Here is a 7655-nt window from a genome sequence, read left to right as displayed (position 1 = left end):
TAGTATGTGCTAACACACCTCTCCAGTATGCTAGGATTACTAGTATGAGCTAACACACCTCTCCAATATGCTAGGATTACTAGTATGTGCTAACACACCTCTCCAGTATGCTAGAATTACTAGTATGTGCTAACACACCTCTCCAGTATGCTAGAATTACTGGTGTGTGCAACACACCTGGCTTTTTTTTTTTTCCTTTTTGCAATAGGTTCTTATTAAGTTGTCCAGTCCAATCTTGAACTAACTCCATAACCCAGGCTGACCTGGAAAATGTAATCCTCCTGCTTCAGCTTCTTATGCTGCTGTGATTCTGGGTGTGTGCCACCAGGTCTGGCTCTGCGATGTTCTGCATCAGCAGCCTGGGCAGTCCCATACAGGTGAGTCTGGTTAGTTGCTTTCATTCTTTGCTAACTGGACGTTCACCTTGAAACCAAAGCTAAAAAGGGCATATTTTCCAGGGACAAGTAGAACACTCAGCAGGCAGCCACCTCTGGGAAGGACCAGGGCTACACTTAAGTTTGTTTTTGCACTGTGTTCCAACTGCTGCCTCTGTGTCTCTGTGAATCTATGCCGCCATCTAGTGGCTCCCACTGTGAGAAACATGTGAAGAGACCTTAATGCAAAATTCCCAGGAAACTGAGACAACAGCAAAGACCTCAGGCAGCAGAGCCAGGCAGTTTGCAGGCATTACCTCAGTTCACTCGCGACAGTCTGTTATTGTGCACGCTTTCCACACAAGAAGAGAAGAGAAAAAATCAACACATGAGTGAACACGTGGGGGAACCACTCGGGCTTACTTTGTGTGTGCCGCTTTCAGAATTTCGGGGAGTCTACACTGGGATAAGAGTCAATGCCCTGGGTGGGTCTGGGAGTAGAGACATGGGCAAGCTCTTGCTTTGAGCTAGATGATAGTCTGAGCTCTTCCTATACATTAACTTACCTTGTAACCACGTGTGATGTCCATTGCTCCTTCGGCTGGTAACTATGTGTTACTATGTGTCACATGGCTGGAGTGTGCTGGGGTTGTGACCCAGCTGAGCACAGAGAGTCTTAGCTGCTGTTGCAAGCCACCTCTCCAACAGGGGATGTCTAAGGCTCATCCCTAAGTCTCAGTAAAGAACTCAAGCCTTCTATACTTGTGATGTAATAAAGAAGCGCCTGGCCCAGATAACCTTTTGAAATAGCAACACGATGTTGTCTTTCACATTCGTAATCAAGAAACATGCAATTCATTGAGTTACCCAAAAATGCCCCCCCCAAAAAGTCTCACAGTGTTTCAAATACACTAATGATTTTACATAAATAATATATAGTTATCCTCAGCCACCTGTGGCACCTCTGATAAACCAACTTTTCTTCTGGTTTCATATAAGTTAATGTTTCAGTAGGCTAGACCTGAAGTCAGACCATAAGACCAGGAGTGGCAACTTTCCCTCTCAGGCTAGTAGCCATCAGTGTGCTCAAAACACATTTGAGGAATGTGTGGTGTGTGCAGAACCTTGGGCTCGGGGTGTGCTGATGGCAACACAGCCCTCATCCCTAAAATCACCCAGATCTGGGAGAAGGACAGGCAGACGATCCTTCTGTCCATACATAGCAGTGTCAGCACATCCCGGTGGTTGAATGCCAGGAGAGAGGATGTTCAGGGTGCTAAGGGAACTCAGAGCAGAAACTCCTAAGCTAGACTGGGGAGAAGCATCTGGAGACAGTTCCTGAAGGAAATGGTATCCAGCTCCAGAGAGAGAGAGAGAGAGAGAGAGAGAGAGAGAGAGAGAGAGAGAGAGAGAGAGAGCAGGGGTTACAGCTGTTGTGGCTTCTCTGTCTCCTTCCTTGTTCAGTGCCCTGGGATGAAGATGGGCTTGTGTGACTCATAATTAGAGGATTGATAAACGGGCCATACATAACCTCCTGCTGACCTCCATCCACTTTAAAGAATCGAGTACTCACAATCCATGCCCTTGAACCCTAGGTTACTCTTAGAGCTCCTTAGCAGCTAAAGTGCAGAGAAGCTGGCTGCAAAGGGCAAGAGAGCTCAGCAGCAAGATGAGAGGTGAGCCCCTGCATCCTTGCTGGGTTCTGAGTGAGATCCAGAGGAAAGCGTGGGTCATTTTGTCTCCAAGGACTCCTTATTTAGGAACCAGAGACTCCTCTGCTTCAAGTGGCTGCAGCCATAGCTCCTCTTCCCAACATGGACGGGACCAGGGAAGGGGATGTTGACCCAGCCCAGGAACCTTGCAAGAAATGGCTGTGGTAGCCGGGTGTGGTGGTGCACGCCGGTAATCCCAGCACTTGGGAGGCAGAGGCAGGCGGATTTCTGAGTTCGAGGGCCAGCCTGGTCTACAGAGTGAGTTCCAGGACAGCCAGGGCTATACAGAGAAACCCTGTCTCGAAAAAACAAAAAAAAAGAAAGAAAGAAAGAAAGAAAGAAAGAAAGAAAGAAAGAAAGAAAGAAAGAAAGAAAGAAAGAAAGAAAGAAAGAAAGAAAAAAGAAAAAAGAAATGGCTGTGGGGCTGGGTTTCTCCGTGGCAGGTTCTTCATCCTTTCCCTGTGTTCTGAGGACCTCTGTACATTTTCTCTAGGCTACTTTCTATGGCTTATTACCCAAGACCTGTACTATCACCCACAATGCTACGGAAGGAAGCTCTCTCCTAACTGTGCCCCGACCGGGCGAGCCTGAAGCTCCATGCCATGGACCTCCCAGACCCCTGTCTAATCACTGTCCCTCCAGGTAGAGTGTCCACATCACCTTGGATGTGCTGGCGCCTGGTATGGATGGACGAAAGAACTGGCCAACATCAATGGTCCTTTCTTTGAGGTGCCACCTACAGAGACAGAGCCCTGGGCACTGTCTGTTGGGAAAAAAAAGTACTTCCCCCAACTTCCTCCCAGCCCACACCCATCTCCTTGTCCCTGTTTGTGAGGTTGTGGCCTAGGGCTATATAACACCAATGTTTCTACTTCCCTGTGTCTCAGCATCCCACCAGCTCTGAGCTCTTACCTACCATCACTCCCTGCATCAGCAGCTCAAACATTGAGGCCCGTGTCCTTCCTACAAGGACTAGAAACCCCCAAGGATTCCCAGCTGTCCTATGCTGCCGGATCTCTGCCCTGCTGGAGGCAGACTCAGAAAGATCAACATGGCCATGGTTGCCTCTCTGCTCTGTGATAATGCTGACGGAGAAAGGCCAAAGTACCCTAAGACACAACAGCATGCTTGCCTGCAGTGGAACTGAAAACTTAGAGCGGGTGAAAGGCTCTCTCACCCCGCTGCTCCCAGGAGCCAGGTCCTACAGGCACCAAATCCTGCCTGGTTCCATTGGCACTGGGGAAGCACACAAATGATTAAAATAATAAGGCAATGAGAGATGCCCCTTACACCAGAGGACTCTGTCGCCATGACCAAAGGGTCACCCCATAACAGCTGCTTGCAATTCCTAGTGGGTTTCATATTCTGTCTTGCTTGAAACAGTCAGCAGTGGTAGACAAGGGCCTTTGGCCTCCGTGTACAGGCTCCTGTCTCTGCCTTGCCCTTTATCTTGCTTTACTTAAAGCAGACTTTGTTAATCTGGTCAGGTTGCAGGATGTTCCTCCACCTGGCTTACAAGGTCTGCCACATCAGAAGTCAGTAGCAGTGTGCAATCTTTTACCTCCTGTGTCTATAGCTAGACAGCCCCTGGTCAGTCTGCCTTCCCTGTGGACAGGACCAGCTGCTTCCTTCAGGCCTTCTCCCCCTCCGTAACTGAGGGGACACATCAAGCCAGGGGAAACAACTAGCTTCATTCATATATATATACTTCAGTTTGGCCTTGATTGCTCCCAAGCAGCTGTCCCTGTAGCTCAGCTACAAATAAGGCTGTGGTTTTGCCCCCTGTTTAGCTGGGGGTGTGCTAGTGTTTAGTGACATTCTCTTGGGGGAAGGGGAAGACCACCCCACATTGGTACATGTGCCTGTTTCCATAGTGTAAATATTCTCCCTGTGCATCATTGGGAAGAGATGCAATTATGCACTATTCCCACCCTATAGACCCAACATTGTTAAATTATCTCGAGCATAGATAATAACAAAGAATTAGGAAGTTCAGAATTGTCAACATGTGTTGCCATTTTTTTTTAAGTTTTATTTATCAGTATGTGTATTTGTGTCCACATCTAGCCATGTGCACCATGTACATGCAGTCCCTGAAGAGGCCAGAAGAGGGCACTCGACCTGTTGCCTGACCCTCCTGGGCCTGGGATGGCAGAGCTGTGCCACCACTCTGTTGTAAATTGATACAATTTAACTTTAGCTTTTGAGACTCGTTCTTGCTGTGTGGTTCAGGTTGGACTTTGATTTATTTATTTATTTATTTTTACTTATTTTGTTTGTCACACCTGTTGTGTGTACACCTGCATGCAGAAGAAGGCATCAGATCCCTTTATAGTGAGCCACTGTGTGGTTGTTGGAATTGAACTCAGGACCTCTGGAAAAGCAGCCAGTACTCTTAACTGCTGATCCATCTCTCCAGTCCTGGACTTGGGATTTATTATGAAGTTCAGACAGACCTCAGACTCCCAACTCCCTGTCTCAGACTCCCAAAAAGTTTGTTAATGGTGACTACATTTGATAAACAGCTCGTAGAATTCCTGAAAACTGGCCAGTTGGCTCTCCCACACCTACCTGCAGCTGACTCTTCGACTCCTTTTCAAGCCTAGGCGGTTGCTTCCGTCATGGTCTCCTTCATCTGCCAGGCATCTTTTTCTTTGGAGAAACAGCCTCTTCCGGTCTGCCTTGTCTCCAGAGAAGCAATCGTATGATCGGCAATCGTGTGATCCCACAGCGCTGGGGTGAGTGAGTAATACCAGAATACTGTCAGTCGGTTCCCAGTCAGCCGCTGAGAGCCTCTGACTTTCCACAACAGCTCCAAGCACAGACAAGTTGGTACTTGAGATGTGCAGCCTGCAGGAAATGAGGCCACTTTGGCGGGTGTGAATGAAGTCTGTGTCTGACTGCAGCAGTTGTCTGAGGAGGGTAGGTCCGGGCTATCTCAGGGACTCAGAGCAGGAGGTTACACCCAGTGCTCTCGACCTGACTGCTGTGTGTGGGCACTAAGGGGTCAGGGCCAAGCAAATGCCAGGCATACCGTCCTCTATGGCCTGCTGTGTCACCTAATCAGTTCAAGAGTACCAGGAGAACACCTGGGAGGGGTCAGAATTTCATCTTTGCATTGTGTTGTTACGCACAACTTTTTACAGCTCCTAGTTTTGGGGTTTGTTTCGTTGGGTTTTTGGAGGATAGTGTGGGGGTGTGGTGTGTGGTGTGTGTGTGTGTGTGTGTGTGTGTGTGTGTGTGTGTGTGTGTGTGGTATATGCCCAGGTGTGTTAATATGTACTGAATCTGGAGGAAGACATCAGGTATCCTGCACTATTGCTGTCTTATTCCTTTGGGACAGGGTCTCTTGCTGAGCCTGGGGCTAGACTTGCTGGCCAGCAATCTTCTTCAGCCTGCAGTTACAGGCACCGTAGCTGTTCCCGACTTTGTGTGCATGTGCTCTGAATCCAAACTCAGGTCCTCATATGTACACAGCGAGCAATCTTACCCACCAAGCCGTCTCCCCAGCCCCTGTTCTGGTTGGTGTGTTTTGGTTTTTGAGACAGTGTCTTGCTCCATAGTCCTGGGTGGCCTGGTAGTGTGTGGAGCAAGATGGTCTTAAACAAGCTGCGATGCTTGTGCCTTAACCTTCCAAGCCAGGCCATGGGAACCACTATCTCCTGCTCTCTGAGGTTTCTGCAGCCATGCTCACTGAGGAAGAAGCATGTAGGGCAGCCTTAGCAGACCTGGATTCTGTGCTAGCTCTGCAGCCCCTCATCCTATGCCTGTCGGGAAGTGACCTGACCGGGGAGCATTAACTTCTTGTTTAGAAAACTTGCTGAGAGAGACCTATCCCACAATGTGGTGGGAGGGATTAAGTGAGATGTCTGTCCACTGCAACACCTGAGCACTTAGCAGGAGCCACTTATCTGAGTAGCCCCTGAGGGCTTTCTGGACTCTGGACTCTCTGGAGGTAATGGGTCACAGCCTCTACCCCTCCTCCCCGATACGGAGGCACTTCGTCTCCATCTGAGCTCTGTACCTGGTTTTCCTGGCTGATTCTCATTGCCCCCAGCAGTCCCCTGTCTGAAAGTCTAAAGTTTTCACGGAAAACAAGAACTTCTCTAGTAGCACGTAGCATACCCAGACTCAAGTCTGTTCTCTTCCAGGCACTGGGGGAATGGACCCAGAGTCACTGTCAGGGTGCAAGGGTCTTATTAGTAGAACAAAGTTTGTCAACTCAAGGAATTTCCTCTTTCACCCTTTTGGCCTGCATAGTGTTTTAGAACCATCGGAATGAGTTGCTAAGATTGAGAAACCAGATCGCCACCTGACCTTGTGCTCACACGCCAGCTTTGGCAATGACAGAATGACTGGTTACTTTGGGGAAATATTCCCTTGAACACTGAGCTCAAGCCCTGCAGCTAGCCAGTCCCACCTAGCCCCACAGCTCCAAGGTCTCCAGCCTGGCGTGCTGGAAATACTCAAGAGATTTGAGGCATGCTCGTAGGCATGCGGATCTGTGTCCCCGGGCTGGGATTGCCACACAAATCCTTGTACACACGTCTACGTGTACAACTTCCAGGGTTCCCACCGCCCCATTAGTTCATCCCCCAGCCTCTGTACCCACATACCACACAGGCGATCCCCACTACTTGAGGTGAGTCTTCTATGCCTCCCTTCAAGCTGGTCTCTCTCTACTGGGTGCTACATAACCTGTGCTGTCGCGTGACTATTTCTGTCCCCTCTGAGATTCATCTTGGAAGCTTAACTCTCAGTGTAACTGTGTATGATGGAAAACAGGGCCTTACAGGGGTGTTTAGGTCATGGGCCCACCCCTCTTTCATCAAATTAATGCCACTATAAAACCGGTTTGCCAGAGTAAATTCCCTTTCCTGTGAGGCCCTCCTCGCCATATGAGGGAGAACCCGGTGCTCCTCCCTCCAGATGATTCAACTTCAAAGTGCCACCATGAAGAAGGAGCCCAGGCTCCTAACCTGCTGGTGACTTCATCTTTGGGTTTCCTGTGAGAAACAGCTGCCTTTCATAATTCACTCAGTCTGTGGAACTCTGAGGAGACAATGAAAACGCCATCTTTTTTGCAGGCTCAGGCACACACAGCATCTTTCCACTCTCCCCACCTCCATCACTTTCTGCTAGGTGACCATCCTCAGACCAGAAGCACGCGGCTGTCTTCCCATCACAACCAGCCTTCTCTTGCCACTGCCTGCTCTGCTAACTTTGACTCAGGGCGTTTTCCTTCTCAACCAACCCCAAGGAGTGACCAAGCACCCGTCAGCTCCAACTGACCCGCTCCCAGCCTCTCTTGGAATCACCCTTTTCAGGCCTTGGTCCTACTGCTCAACCAAAATTGCTCTTAAAGAGATAACTAGTGCAAATTGTGTGTGCCAAATCTACAAGTGGACCCTTTGCTTTACCTTATTGCCATATCAACACTATAATTTTTTAATTCAAAAAAGTGTTTTAACTTTTTTTTTTCTTTTTTTGGTTTTTCGAGACAGGGTTTCTCTGTATAGCCCTGTCCTGGAACTCATTTTGTAGACCAGGCTGGCCTCGAACTCAGAAA

This window comes from Mus pahari, chromosome 3 (genome assembly GCF_900095145.1).
Source record: "Mus pahari chromosome 3, PAHARI_EIJ_v1.1, whole genome shotgun sequence".
Lineage (NCBI taxonomy): Eukaryota > Metazoa > Chordata > Mammalia > Rodentia > Muridae > Mus > Mus pahari.
This window is presented reverse-complemented; position numbering follows the sequence as displayed.